Genomic DNA, 15,626 nt, shown 5'->3' with positions numbered 1-15,626 from the left:
TCACGAAGGTATAATATGACGTTAGTCTGTTTAGATCGGTTGTCCGACTTGAGCGCTTGCGCGTTCATAGGAGGACAGCCAGTCTTCCACGTCATGTTCTGCGGTCCCGGAAATAATGGCCGGGTTGTGCTGACGCAAAACGCCGGCGCAAGTGACATGGGCAGCCATGGGTACAGTCGGTGCGTAGGTCAGATCAGTCATGGTGACGGTGGGCAACGTACGATTTCGGAGCTCCAGGGCGACTTGGTTACCCAGCATCTCCTCCAAATGTAATGATGTTTAATTAAAGGTGAGGAGCAGCAAATAAACAGCAGCCTGGCAGCAGCGAACAACACGAGCGCTCTTGCTTATCACAGCACGGGTCGTCGTCGTCTCCGAGCTGCTATCGGAAACACGAAGCGCATCTGCTTCATTACACATGTAATAATTCTTATATTTTTTGTTGTTTTGTATTTGATCGGTTTCTTTTTTACTCGGTAATGCTCGTTGGAATTCAATTTCTTTTTTTCAGTACGTGTAAACAGTTGCATTATTAGAGTTATTGAATAGCGTTTGCAACCAAACGGAAACTTATTAGATACGTCAATGTTAATGTCCTCAATGCGCATGCTCCGAACGTTTTGAGTCTCTGTGGTTTCCGTGTGCTACGATAACGTACGATCGCAATGAAAAACACGAGTCCTATGGCACCCGGCGCAGGAGCGGCTGCGTGGCCACACCGCGGCGCTGCTACCTCCATCGGGCGCATGCTTTGAAGGTGCACCGAGTGACGCTAATCTTCGCCCTCACTCACGTGCCGCCAAGCTTGCCTTCCTCTCCGCGCCAGGGGTGCTATTCTGGACATTCCGCCATTTTCTTCGATGCGTGACGCAGACCGACGCGGCTAAAATGGCGCCGATGGCCCGATTTTGCTTTCGTAACGTGACGCCAACTTGTCGTTTTGCCTAAGAAACTGAAATGAAGGCGCTGAACGTAAGGCTCTCGGTAAAAGAAAACAGTTTTCCTCCGCTGTAAAAATAAAGGAGCCAGTCCAAAGCGCATGATCATTCCGTCGAAAACGCTTCTCACTTCCGTCGTCTGCTGCGTACAAGCCGTCGTCTGCTTCATTAGGTAAGATGCGGGTCCCCGGGAAATGGAATGAGTCATCGTATGTTGGCGCCAATGCGCTTGTTTTCTACCTTGAGGCAACACACGCGACCTACCAGTGGGGATGCGCGCGCGTTCTAGGCCACGTTATCGACATCTCGTGAAACGCAAGTGACTCAGCCCGACTCGGCTGGCTGAGAAATGGCCGAATTTCACCGATAGCGTTGCGCGCGCCAGAGATATCCACCTGCGCGACGCAAGCGTCGGCGCTGCCATCTCTTGTTCACTTCGCTGGTTACTCGCACCGCGGGAGGAAACTTCAAGGCGCCGCCTTGCGTACATTCCTTTTCATAAATAAAAAATACGCCATTGTCATAACTTTTGATTGTGCGAAAAGGCATTAATCTTGATTACAACACAAACGCAGCAGTGAAAAGTGGACAACGTTGCAAAAACTTTGCTATGTTCAACTAATATTATTTCGTATAAACGCTTTCCTTTAAAAAATGATGGCCCCAAACACAAATGCAAACACCACCCGAGAGCGATGCAAATACTATGAGCACGCGTTATGGACAAAGTATATTTATGGCGCCAAACGACGGGGAAAGTGTGGCGATACGCATTCCTCTCGGCTGCAATTGCATATGGATGCTCATTAGCATAATTCGCGCGGCTCGTCGCAGCAAAATTTATGACGGAAAATCTCAGCAATGGCGGCCCAGCGCAACGTGACGCATCGTCAAAATCACGTTTACGAAACAGCGCTTCCCGTGACGCTCCTCACGTGATATTCCTTCAGCCAATCAGCAAGCTAGCATGGCGCATATCTTGGATCGCCACCACATATTCGCGAAATTGCAGACGCATTGCACTGGCTTCTGTACGCTACCGCTCACATTCTTTTTGAAGCGCTGACGTCGCAATATAGCTGCCAAGGACCCAAAAAATGCATTAGTCCATAACATTTCCAGCTTCACGTCACGTTTCGTCATGTTGATGATAACGCAAAATTGCATTTTGCAAAACTTCCGCTTTCCGGCACAAATTTCACAGCACGTGACCTCTCGACAGACAATCAGAGGGTGCTATTCTCGACACGCATGGCGGCTGCACGGCCGCCATTATCCGCCATGTTGACTCTCTGATTGGTTGTGGAGAGCTCACGTGCCTTGAAATTTGTGCAGTGAAACGGAAGTTTTGCGAAATGTCATTTTGCGTTTTTATCAAGATGACGAAACGTGACGTGGAGCTGCAAATGTTATGGACTAATACATTTTTTTGGTCCTTGGCAGATATATTGTGATGTTAGCGCTTCAAAAAGAATGTGAGTGGTAGCGTGCAGAAGCCAGTGCAATGCATCTGCAATTGCGCGAATATGTGGTGGCGATCCAAGATATACGCCATGCCAGCTTGCTGATTGGCTGAAGGAATATCTCGTGAGGAGCGTCACAGGAAGGGCTGTTTCGTAAACCTCATTTTGACGATGCGTGACGTTGCGCTGGGCCGCCATTGCTGAAATTTTCCGCCATAATTTTTGCTGCGACGAGCCGCACGAATTATGCTAATGAGCAGCCATGTGCAATGGCTGCCGAAAGGAATGCGTATCGCCACATTTTCCCCGTCGTTTGGCACCACGAAAATCTTATGTTCATAACGCGTGCTCATAGTAGTTGCATCGCTCTCGGGTGGTGTTGGCATTTGTGGTCATCATTTTTTAAAGGAACGCGTTTATACGAAATAATACTGGTTGAACAAAGCAAACTTTCGGCAATGTTGTCCACTTTTCACTGCTGCATTTGTATTTGTAATCAAGATTAATGCCTTTTCGCACAATCAAAAGTTATAATAAAGGCCTCTATCTAATTTATAAAAAGAAATGTACGGAAGGCGGCGCCTTGAAGTTTCCTCCCTCGGTGCGAGTAACCAGCGAAATGAAGAAGAGAACAGCAGCAGCACGCATATCTCATCGCACCAGCCATCCACTTCAAGTGGCACGCCCACGTGCACGGACAACCACCTTCGCAGCCTCCTTTTTCTTCCGTACCGCCACAGACTGGAATGGCCTTCCCGCCAACATCGCTAATACGAATTGTCCATCTTCGTTCACTCAACTTGTAACCGACCATTTTGTTAAATAATTATTTATGACGATGTTTTACTATCTTATAAAAACCCACCCCTTATGTAATGCCCCTACGGGGGACCTTTAAGGTAATAAACTGAACTGAACTGAACTGAAAATCCTTCACCGCTGCCCTGGCGTGTTATTCTACATTGATGATGTCATCATTTTTGCAAGACTGCAGAAGAACACCTTTCAAACTTGAAGACCGTGCTGCAAAAGATCAAGAACGCAGGTCTGAAACTGAACAACAAATGCCTGTTCGACGTTCCAGAACTTGCCTTTCTAGGGCACAAGGTCACTGCACGTGGTATCTCGCCACTTCCAGAGAAAGTAGACTCCATAGTTAACACACCAGTGCCAACTGATGTGGCCGCCCTTCGTTCGTTCCTGGGTCTCGTAGAATACTACTCCAAGTTTGTTCCACACTTGGCACAAGTGGTTGAGCCTATGAGAGTCTTACTTCGTAAAAATGAGCCATTCATCTGGTCTGCCGAAGCAGACAGCAGTTTCCAGAGGGTCAAGGAAATGCTTTCGTCGAGTACAGTCCTCCAGATGTTCGATCCATCATTGCCAGTAATTGTGTCGACCGACGCGTCCGACTGTGGGCTGGGAGCAGTCCTGCAGCAACAAAGTGGCCACGAGCTCCGCACAGTCGCTTTCGCATCTCGTACACTGTCGCCTGCAGAGAGAAAATATTCAGTCGGTGAACGAGAAGCTCTTGCATGCATTTGGGCGTGTGAGCGATGGCACACGTACCTGTGGGGTCGCCATTTCACAATTCGAACAGCCCACCAGGCACTGGTGTCCTTGCTGTCGTCACAAGGACATAGAAGACGCCCACTCCGAATTGCCCGATGGAATGCACGACTGCTTTGCTACAATTTCACTGTTGAATACCGCAAGGGGTCCACAAACACTATAGCAGATGCACTTTCTCGGCTACCAGCACCTGCCTCAGAGGCAGAGCTTGCTAAGCAGGAAGAAATTGTCTCGTTCATTGAGCCATCCTGCGTGACTAAGGAGCAATTCAGGCATGCCACCCTCGACGACAGTTGCCTGGAAACAGTCAAGTCATTCGTGCTGAGTTCCTGGCCGCCAAAGAAGTTCATACCAGAAGAGGCGAAACCATTCTACGCCATTCGGGAAGAACTTTCTGTTGTCGATAACCTGCTTCTGCGTGGAGAGCGCCTCGTTGTTACGTCCTCCCTCACGGCTCAGATCATCGGCACCGCGCACGAGACATATCCGGGTATCACGCGCACGAAGGCGCGACTGCGTGAGCGGTTCTAGTGGCCACGAATGGATAAGCAAGTGGAAACGGCAGTAAAAAACTGCCATATCTGCCTGGAGGCAGATAAGTCCGCCAAAACATCACCAGCACCGTTGCAACCTGTTCAATGGCCTGAGCGACCGTGGCAAAAGCTTGGCCTAGACATTGTTGGTCCTTTGGAGCATGCAGCTTACAACAGCAGATATGCTATAACGCTTGTTGACTACCATTCTAAATGGCCAGAGGTGTATTTTTGCAGCGAAGTGTCCACGAGCACCGTGAAAGACTTTTTACGAAGTGTTTTTGCCCGTGAAGGCTACCCGGAAGAGATCGTTTGTGACAATGGACCTCAGTTCACTTCGCGTGAGTTCATAACTTTCCTGCAACACAGAGGCATCAGTCTTTCAGATTCTTCAGTATACTATCCCCAAGCCAATGGGCAAATAGAACGTTTCAATCGCACATTGAAAAACTTCATTCAAGTCTCACTTCTCGAAAGACGACCACTCCGGCAAGCTGTCACAGAATACCTTGCCATTTACCGCTGTACTCTGCACGCCACCACCGCGGTCGCCCCAGCAGCTCTGCTGCATGGTAGAATGCCCCGAACCAGGCTGGATATTGTGGGTTTCTCGGCACCAGCATTTGCGGGAGATCCAGCCAAGGAGTTGACGCGACTTCGTCAAAGGGTTCGGCGTAAGCAGCAAAGCAGCAAGCACTACACGGACAAAAGGAGAGCCGCCAAGAAGACGAAAATAGCCGTAGGCGATTTTGTCCGCATCAAAAAACCATCCGTTCGGTTCAAGGGAGACTGCGCCTTTTCTTCACCAACTGAGGTGATCAAGAGGAGGGGACCAGCCTCTTTCCGACTTGGAGACGGCCGTACGTGGAATGCCTCCAAGCTTTCCAGGGTTACAGAGAGGGGCACCTGGGAACCAGTCCCACCTGCCACGCCGCAGCCGCGGTCTCCTGATGCGCTGCAGCCCACCACGTCGCAGCTTCCTGACGCGCTGCAGCCTGCCACGCCGCAGCCGCGGTCTCCTGAGGCGCTACAGACTGCCACGCCGCAGCCGCTGTCTCCCGATGTGTTTCAGCCTGCTGTGCTACAGCCTCCTTCTCCTAGTACGCAGGCGCTGTCTCCTGGCATACCACAGCAGCAGTCAACGAGCCCGTCGCCTGTGCGACGTCCAACGCGGCCGACCCGAGAGCGCGGGCGACCGGCCTGGCTCCAAGACTATCAGACCAATTAGTTCGCGGTCTGGCATTGTGTTGTAAATATGTGTTCTGTCATTGTGTACATAAGTTGTAAATATGTGTAAATAAGTACAGTGTGCATGCTTTGGGGTTTTCGTTATTAATACTTACTAACAACTAACCACTAAACATAAGGGAGGGAGTATGTTATATTCAGTTTCGTTATTCATTTCAGTTCTTTATTCCTCAGGGGGCGCTCCTGTTCTTCATTATATATTTGGTTGTATATGCTAAATAAACGGCTTTTTACTTCGGGACGGCTGGAGTCTGAGTTCCACCTTCGGTCAATACCACAGGGTGCGATAGCGCTATCGCGTTCCACTCTTGAAGGTGAAGCTTAAGCGTCCTCCAAGTTTTTTTGTTATGGCGATTGTACGTTATTTGGCGATTTGGGCGAGTGATCTGTACGGACGCTGATAAATAGCTTTGTCGAACATTTTCGCACCTATGGCTCCCGCTGAACCGTGATTTCAAGTGGTGGCTACGCTGTCACTCTCATTTACCGCCAGTAACTATTCAATTGGGCTTTCGCTTCCTCATAAACACACCTGAAAAGTTAGTTACGATCGCTTAGCGCGTCCAATTTCTGAGATCGTTCGGCGATTGCGGTGCCCGTAGGCTTGACGAGACGTGTCCGCGTAGCAACAACTAGAGTATACTATACCCCGTTTCACATGCTGTTTGCAGTGCTGTGGAAGGTAGGGGCCGGTTAGCGAATCAGAATGGAGCACATCAGCAAACTGTGTTCCTACGCACCTGTCGCCCCGTGATGAATGGATGGATGGATGGATGTCATGAGCGTCCCCTTTGGAACGGGGCGGTGTGTTGCGCCACCAAGCTCTGGCTATTATACTGCCTGATATCCCGCCCAGGTTAAACAATAAAAAAGAAAAAAAAGCACTATGAACTCCCACAACCAAATTATCTGATCCCCTATTGCGAACTAGCTGTGCTTTTGTACGTCTCCGTTTTTGTCGTTTCCCTACTTTTATTTTACCAGTCCTCCAATCGCTTCTAATAATGACAGATGGCTCCATCTATGTAAAGGACGTGTGCTAGCATTTAGTTTGTTTATTTCTGTAGCAAGTGGCACTGGTGTCTTTTTGTTCTTTCTTAGTTTTGTTTTTTCGGACGGGCAACGCCCGTTCCAAAGGAACTGGCCCCATTTCTTTTTCTACACACACGCAGACAAAATTATTCTGGAATCCAGCTTGCTTGTCCACTCAATGCCTTTGGCACCACTACGCTTCTTCCGTGACAACACTCTACCTGCCTTCTCCGTCTCCTTTGTCCACCGGTCGAGCGTTCGCTCATGCGCGTGGGTGTGTTCTGCCATCCTCTTGATCAGCGATTTCAAGCTGGAACTGCTACCGCCCTGCACGCGAAGCCCTTCAAGAACGTTTAAAGCTATCTGTTTCGCCAGCTTGGGGAAACAGCGCACACCGCAAACAGGGGACACAATCAAATCGGGCGACGCCATGTTGCCGAAAGACATCGCATCACCACCTTGTAACAGGCCTCCGAGGAGTTGTGTTCGTGCGGGTCCTTGCTAACAGTTTCGCGGCTGATTGAAAGCGCTCTCTATACTTTAAAATTCTCACTGCTAACTGTTCAAGGTTTTTGGGTTTGACGTTTTCAATGTAGCCCTAAGCTGCTCCAGCATTCGACGGACTATTTGCTGTGCTCGTGCTGCCCTGGTTGGCGAAGAGACCCCTACCTTTCACAGCGCTGCAAACAGCTTATGAAACTAAGTATAGAAGAGGTACTTCCTCCCACATGCGCCTTGGCAAGCGCCGAGCGTGATGCAAAAAAAAAAAAACGCGGACACTGCGGCGGTGCAGCCGCCGCCTTATCCTGAAGCTCCGGCTGTTTCGACTGTGCCCATTGACTTAAGGGAACTCACGCTCTCAGTAGCAGTCGCCTGCTCGAGGCACCTTCCTTGTTGCGTCATTTTCGTCGTTTTCGTCACTTTTTCTCCATTTTATTGACTACAGGTTGGTGGGGAACAAAATAACTGTTTGCGCCACCGAGTATCTAAACTAAATCCAGCAGTGTGAAACGCCTGTCAACGCTCTATGCAGCTGTGAGTGGGGTCTTCGACCTGCGGGGCTGCTCAATGAGGTGAAGGCGACGGTGGCGCCACTAGTTTTACAGCGAAGCTGCATACCTTTGCCGTCCAAGGAAATTTTCGTGTAGTAAGCAAAACACTCCCCATACGTGGGCGGATCCCCGAGGTAGTGCAATGCCGAGCCGATCCGCGGCGGAGGTGAAGCAGGCGTTAAGCATTCCCCATACGTGGGCCGATCACGAAGGTAGTTCAATGCCGGGCCAACCCGCCGCGGAGGTGAAGCAGGCGTTAAGGACCCAAACATGGTCAAACCGCCCGTCCGTCCGTTCCGCCCTCAACCGCCCCCGTGCGGACGCCCAAAAGGCGTGTGGTGTCGCAAAACTCGGTGCACGCTCAATCCGCACGAGCGGATCGCACGCGCACTTCTATAGGGCGACGCGGCCAGTTGACAGCCGGCAACCATTCGGTGGAGCAAAGGTGTTCAAGGCTGGCAACTACCTTTGACTGCAGACATCGCCTCCTCTACAGCAGACGACACTGGCATATTTTTGCAGATGTGATTTCAAGTTTCCGCGTCGCGGTGAAAATGCGACTCTAGGCTGCCACATTCTGTTCTGCAGGCGTATGTGTTGCACCTTTAACAGATGTATTGCAATCGCATCACGTCGCAGCATGCAACGTATTCTCGGATGATTACTTTCAGTGCGCGCTGCCTTAGCTGGTTCAACAGAACCTCTCTAATTATCCAACGTGCTGCGTTCTGCGTCACGCGAAAGTGATAGTCTCGCCGGAAGCGCGGTGGCACGGTTTCTGTAGTGCTAGTGACAGCTGGCAAGAATACGGAACACATGCACATCTGCCGCGGAATGCATTTGCGTAGGTCACTAAGACACACCTTTTTACCACTGAGCACGGGTGTGAGGCTCCGAGTACAGCTTGCTGATACGCTTGCTCATGCTTTTTTTTTCCACTCTGCCAATTGCGCTTAAAGCAGTTAGATGCATGGAATGCCATTTCTTTTTACATATATAAAGGCACCAAAGATGAGGCATGAAACATGCACCTTAGAAATGTAATACTTCCTGCTTGTAAACTTTCCAAGCAAAATAAACCTTAAATGATGTGCTCAGCGATGAATGAAGTTCTCACCGTATGCCAAAAGGTTGTGCATAAGTGGTTAACTTCATGCAGCCAGGAATTGAAGGTTAAGCAATGAGTGTGCAATTCATTATGACTGGATTAAAGCAATATGTATGTATAGCGGTGACCTTATGCAGATATATGTATACTCAGGAGATGTTTCTAAGGGGAATATTTATATGAAAGCATAAAATTCACATTGCGGATAAGAAAGCTTATTTTGAGTGAAAACGAACAATTGCATTCTTTCTTGCCAACCTGGGTGGCCAATATGTTGCCACCTTACTACTTTGTACACCTAATTTAACATTTCAGCAAGGTACAAACATTACCAAAGCGCACAAAATTAAGCAGTACCCTGACAGGCATGCTCCCTCTCTCACCCATGGCAGCAAGCAAGGATTTTCCACTTGAGACTGTTAGCATCATACATGCGTGTTCTATTTTGATAGCTCGACATATAAAAAATAAGCTCCACTCAGGTTATATGAGTTAGTTGGGCATGGGCTGCATGTTTATGTGTTTATGCAGTAATAGCCTAGGCAGCTCATTGTAGCATAACCATGGCGTACTTGCAGTGGCGCCAGACCAGTGAAGAATCAGTGTAGTCAGTAGAACAAAAGAAACTTTTATTCAAAGGTGTAGAGCGTATTTATAAGTAGCCAAGTGGCAGTTCATATGACGTGCTGTGCCACACGTGTCAAACACGATACGTTCGTTTATGTTATGTCCTAAGCAAGCAGCCTATATATATATATATATATATATAGTTTGCTGTCACTGAAATGAAGCAGTGTGGTACGTGCTCTTGGATCGTCTCCGTCATTCTGCCACCCGCTACAACAGGGGCGACGAGGGTGACCACGCCGCGGAGCCCCCGCCGCGAACAGTGACGTCTCGGTAGCGCTGGGAGCCCTGCTGGGTACTGGAAGTAATCGAGTTTACGGAGCATCGGCGGTCATGGCCCTCGCTACGAACCTCGGTACCCCAAGTTTCGACGGAAATCAAGATAAGTGGGATTTTTACTTGACTCGCCTGGAGACATTTTTTGAAACAAATGATAATAAGGCAGATGAGAAAAGGGCGCTCTTGGTTTCGTCACTCTCAACGAACACGGTAGGCGTTCTTGCTGGACACTGCGCCCCCCAGAAAATAAATGGCCTGAGTTACAAGGACGCACTTACCATCCTAAATAACCACTATGCGCCGAAGACAAATGAGGTTGCCGCAAGTTACAAGTTCTGTACAAGGGACCAGGATGCCAACGAATCTGTCCGGCACTATATTGTTGAGCTACGCAAGCTTGCGGATAATTGTACCTTCGGCACCAGTTTGGACCATATGTTACGGGAGTGCATTGTTTGTGGCATCCGAAATCGGGCGGTGCAGCAGACGCTGCTTGAAAAACTGAGCTCACACTTGCCCAAGCTGAAACGATTGCCATAGCGGCAGGGACAGGCGCACTGGAAGTAAGCGCCTTGACTAGACCTGATGATGAGGGAGCGGTGGGCACTGTAGCGAGTAAATCGCGCCGATATCAGACCTTCACCAAAGATAAGCAAAGCCATACTGAGTGCGCACGCTGCGGAAACTACGGTCACGAAGCAAGCTCCTGTCCGCACAAAAAGGAGCAGTGTTTTCGCTATCAGAAGACTGGTCATTTCGCAAGATAATGCCGCTCCCAATCGGGGCTCTGGGCTAGTCGTTGGCGCGATGGCATCGCTAACGCAGTTCATTATCAGAGCGCTGTATCCAAAACGGGGGAAGGTGATATTTCATCAGTCTTCACATTGCAGGAATCAGGGGAAAAGAAATCTTTGCTCCAGGCGTTCCGCAGAGTTATCCGCTGGGGCGGCGTGCCCTTGAGCATGATTATTGACACGGAATCACCGTTTTCTATCACTTCGCACGCAGGAGGTATATCTAAAGCACCGCCTGAATTGGCCACGCTTATTGAAATGCAAACACACGCTCAGCTGTTACTTGCGCAAGCTACCCATTGTCGGTGAACTGCACCTTGAAGCTCATTTTGCGGGGAAGACGGTACCTGCCACACTGATCGTTACCGGCTGTTCGGGTCCCACCCTTTGCGGAAGGGACTTAATCCAAGCGTTCTCGCTTTCGCCGTCCGGGTTTCTCGCTGCGGTTCAATCGACGTCAGCAGACCCTGACAGCCTCAGAACCGAGTGTTCTGCCCTTTTTGAGCCATGACTTGGATACATTCAGGGGCCACTTGTGAAATTCCACATTCGAGAAGGCGCCCAACTGAAGTTCCACAAGGCGCGGTCAATCCCTTATGCTCTTCGTGAAAAAGTGGAAACTGAGCTGGACGGTTTAGTAGAGCAAGGCATTTTATCGCCCATAGCACATTCTGAGTGGACGGCGCCAATCGTACCAGTACTGAAGAAAGACGGGTCCTTTCGCATCTGCGGCTATTTGAAAACCACAATCAATGCTGCCTGCATAACTAAGCAGTACCCTTTACCAACCATTGAAGACATTTTCGCGTCGCTACGTGGTGGATTATTTTTCACAACACTGGACCTTAAGGATGCATATAACCAACTCCCTTTGGATGAGGAGGCGAGGAAATCAGCCGTGATAAACACTCACAAGGGGTTGTTTTGCTATAACCGTCTTCTGTTTGGAGTTGCCTCGGCTCCCGCGATTTTTCAGCGGCGCACGGAAACGGTCCTGGCCGGTCTTCCAGCCGTGCAGGTGTATGTGGACGATGTATTGATGAAGGAACGTCAAGATGGTAATGGCTCAGTGCTTCTGGACATTTTGCGCAGGCTTCAAGAAAATGGTATCAAGCTGAATGCGAAGATGGCTTTTTTCGCCCAAGACTCATCGTCTAACTGGGCCATCGCATCGACAAAGACGGCGTGCATCCGCTTGAGAAGAACCTAGCAGGAATATGCGACTCGCCACGGCCTACGAATGTGAGTGAATTGCGCTCGTTTTTGGGTCTGTTGATTTATTATCAGCGGTTCTTGCCACGCATGTCAATGATACTGGCCCCGTTGTACCTTCTTAAAAAAGAGCATAAATGGCACTGGGGAACGGCGCAGGAAAATTCATATCTCAAGACTTAACAAACACTTCTGACTTCACCTGTTCTGACGTATTTTGATCCCAACCAATCAGTGCGCTTGGAATGCGATGCGTCTCCTTCGGGTTTAGGTGCCGTAATCTCACACCCAATTGGGAAATTGGATAAGCCCATTGCCTTCCGTTAACGCACGTTAACACACGCCGAAAAGAATTATTCTCAGCTCGAGAAGGAAGCGCTCGCACTAGAGGGTATTCGGAGTAACAAAGTTTCGAGACTACCTGCTGGGCCGCTAGTTCGTATTGGTCACGGACCACCAACCACTGGTGGAACTTCTACGAGAAGGTCGATCTGTTCCCCAATGGCGTCGGCACGTATTCAGAGATGGGCTCTGTTTCTAAGCCAATATAGCTACCGCATATAGAGTACAAGGCCAGCAAGGAAAACGCCAACGCGGACGCACTCAGCTGCTTGCCCGTGCCGATAACAGACGTTTGTCGATCGGGCACCTTACCAGAATCCGTGCTGTCTTTAAAGACCCTTGGCGGCTCGTTTGTGCCAGCGGATGCCATACGGGCGCTGACGAACGGAGATGGAAACCTTAGCGTTGTGCAGCACTTTGTACTGAATGGATGGACTAAACGCTTGTCACCGTGTCACAATCACCTTCAGCCTTACTTTTGCAGAAAACTGGAAATGTCAAGCGTAGAGGGCCTGCTCTGCTGGGGTCATCGCATCGTCGTACCCCGCAAAGCGCAAGTCTCCATGCTCGCTGAGCTACATCGGTAACACCAGGGTGCATCTGCGATGAAAAGACTGGCTCGGACGCTGTTCTGGTGGCCTGGGTTGGATGGTGAGATCGAAAGCTTTGCACGTTCGTGCATCTCATGTGTACAAGCTCAGCCAATGCCTCATCGATAGGTTCCTATCTGTTGGCTAGAAACGAGAACCAAATGGTCAAGGCTTCACATTGATTACGCCGAACCAATAGAGGGACGCATGCTGTTGATAGTCGTCGACTCGCATACTAAATGGATCGAGGCACTTCCCGTCAGGTCGACGGCCGCAGAAGTCACAATCGCGCGGCTTCGAGAATTGTTTGCTCGTTTTGGCTTGTCGCAAACAGTTGTATCAGATAACGGGCCTCAGTTTGCAAGTCAGCAGTTTTCCCAGTTCATGACTGTCAACAACATAACTCATCTACGTAGAGCGCCGTACCACCCACAATCTAATGGTCTGGCAGAGCGCGCGGTCCGCACAATAAAGGATGGCCTTCTTCAGCACTCGATGGTGAACGATCCCGAAACAAAACTAGCGCGAGTGCTACTAGGCTATCGACGTACCCCACTACCATGCGGCAAGTCTTTTTTAGAGATGCTGCTGAACTACGAAATTCGTTCACGCTTGGATACTTGCGTCCCTTCTCTACCTCGAAGTTACTCGCAGCCTCCCAAATTCCAGTCCGGCGACCAGGTGTGGGAGCGCAACTTTGGCCAAGGGAAGCGTTGGCGTCCAGGCATCGTGAAGAGCACAGAGGGTTCGCGGCTTGTAACGGTTGACACTCCAGATGGCCTAGCCAGGCGTCACTTCGACCAAATTTTCCGTCGCGTGCCTGTGTCACCCGCGACCCCAAAAGCGGGGGCTCCCGACTCGCTTCAACCCAGCCCGGGCAACAAGAATTGGCCCACGTCAACGCCAGAAGGCCGGTGCAGCCTGGCCAGTCCAGAACCAACTGGCGCCGCACCTGTTCCTTCGACAACACCAGCAACGTCCCTCCCAGTCGAACAGGCTCTCTGTCCCCCAAGACCGGCGGTTTTACGGAGGTCTACCCGACAACGAAGACCCGTGCAAAGACTGCAGCTTTAAAAGAAAGGGAGAAGTGATATGACGTGCTGTGTCACACGTGTAAAACCTCATCGCTAGTTATAGGAGAGTTTCTGTATCCTGTTCACTACTGTTTCTAAGTGAGGTATCGTGACTCCTCTGGGTACTGTATACAGGTCCGCTTAGAATCTTTCCCCTGCTTTTACTATATCTTCGAGATTGCTGATGATATTATCCTTCTTATCTTTTAGTGCATACATCATGGTTTGTCCAATGCCAGGTTTCTTTTCTACTGATTTCAGGCTGCGTTCATTTCTAACGGCTTCTTCATTCTTTCTCATGTTATAGTTTCGAATATCAGTTATTTTCGCCTTGTTGATCACTTTTGACAGTTCCGCGAATAGCGTAACGCTGTGCGGCCGCCAGTCCCATACAACCGCGTAGAGCGCAGGACTCTGCGATTCTAGACGTACTGCGCTCACCGCGAAAGGTTAGAAAAACACCCACATAAGCACAGCAGAGAAGTGGCTACGTGAGGCGGTTCCACCGATAACTGTAGAAGCGTCATTCAAAACAAGTAATTGTTCTCCACTTCCGGCGGCGTTTTCCCTGCTTCCTTTTTAAATAAAAAGATGTTGTTCCATAAATATTCTCATAAACAACTGTTAACTTTTTTATTATTCGCTTTTGCTTGCAGTTTGGTTGTTGCCTTGGCTCTCTCCCTTAGTAGATCGCTTAATTTCTCAACTCCTTGCGATTTTTGTTTCCAGTTGCCAATTTTGCACGAAAAATGCTATACAATTAGGGAAAAACAGACGAGGTAATGGGCGACAGCCATCTTGCTTATGGGTTTAATGGTTATTGCAGGGTTTCACGATGGACACTCTTTCACATTATTTTATTTCCCACCTTATCTAATCCATATCACGTGTATATGATTCCGGGCATCTGCCAGCGTCGCGGCGAGCCGTAACTCAAGGAAACAATGAAGCAAAGGGATAAGTTAAACGGAATTGGCGTTTTCTCCGGCCTCAACTCGTTCCATGAGAGTACAGACCAGCTGAGTAACAGCCGCATCCCTCTCCTGGTCCCAGGATCAGCCTAGACAAAGAAGGTTGAACTAACAAAAGCAACAGCTATGCGCGTGACGGTTGAATAGATGGTGACAACTGAACGCATCGCAAGTTAATCGCGCCGGCGCAGAATTTATGAGAAAACTGTCCTTCACATTACAAGAGATGCCGATAACTACCACCATCTAAAAGGAGTGAAAAAGGCAGCATAATGCTGACCGATGAACAGCTGCCAAGTCTCAACATTGATCTGGCGGCGCTTTAGGAATGTGTGAGGAGTGGTGGCGTGGGTGGGGAGGGGGGGGGGTATGCCACTTGATTTCGGGGGGGGGGCCGGGCCCCCCCGGGCCCCCCCCCTGGGTACGTGCCTGCTTCCTCCTCAGAAATGAAAGCGTTGCACTTGCTTGCGTTCTCTCGTTGAACGTCTGAAAGTTTTTTGGGCGACACCCGTATGCATCGGTGCCACCGGCATATCTGGTGCCGCAAAATCTGGAGAACTGGTGCAATTTGGAATGCGCGGCGCAGTTATGCCTACATCCGGGTTCACCGTTTCCGAGTGCTGTAGTTGTGTTGCTTGGTCTGGCTCACTGCGCTTTGTGGTGGTTGTAGTTACTGTCGGTTTATCTGCTGGTGCTTCTTGTCGCGGGCGGACCTGGTCTACGTGCCTCTGGACGACTCCGTCCGATGTTTCCAGGGTCACCATTCTCGCTCCCGACGTCGCCTTCACATGG

At 49.8% G+C, this 15,626-nt stretch overlaps 1 protein-coding gene and 1 pseudogene across 3 annotated transcripts in view; both read left to right on the top strand.

Annotated features, from left to right (window-relative positions):
- Positions 1 to 15,626, top strand: part of LOC135907588 (excitatory amino acid transporter 1-like) — a 273,341-nt gene that overhangs the window by 133,971 nt on the left and 123,744 nt on the right. The gene's annotated exons all lie outside the window — the stretch shown is intronic.
- Positions 5,084 to 13,864, top strand: LOC135907599 (uncharacterized; annotated as a pseudogene).

Source organism: Dermacentor albipictus, chromosome 1, assembly GCF_038994185.2.
Source record: "Dermacentor albipictus isolate Rhodes 1998 colony chromosome 1, USDA_Dalb.pri_finalv2, whole genome shotgun sequence".
NCBI classification, from domain to species: Eukaryota; Metazoa; Arthropoda; class Arachnida; order Ixodida; family Ixodidae; genus Dermacentor; species Dermacentor albipictus.
The sequence above is the reverse complement of the archived record's forward strand: the minus strand, read 5'-3'. Positions and strand labels throughout refer to the sequence as shown.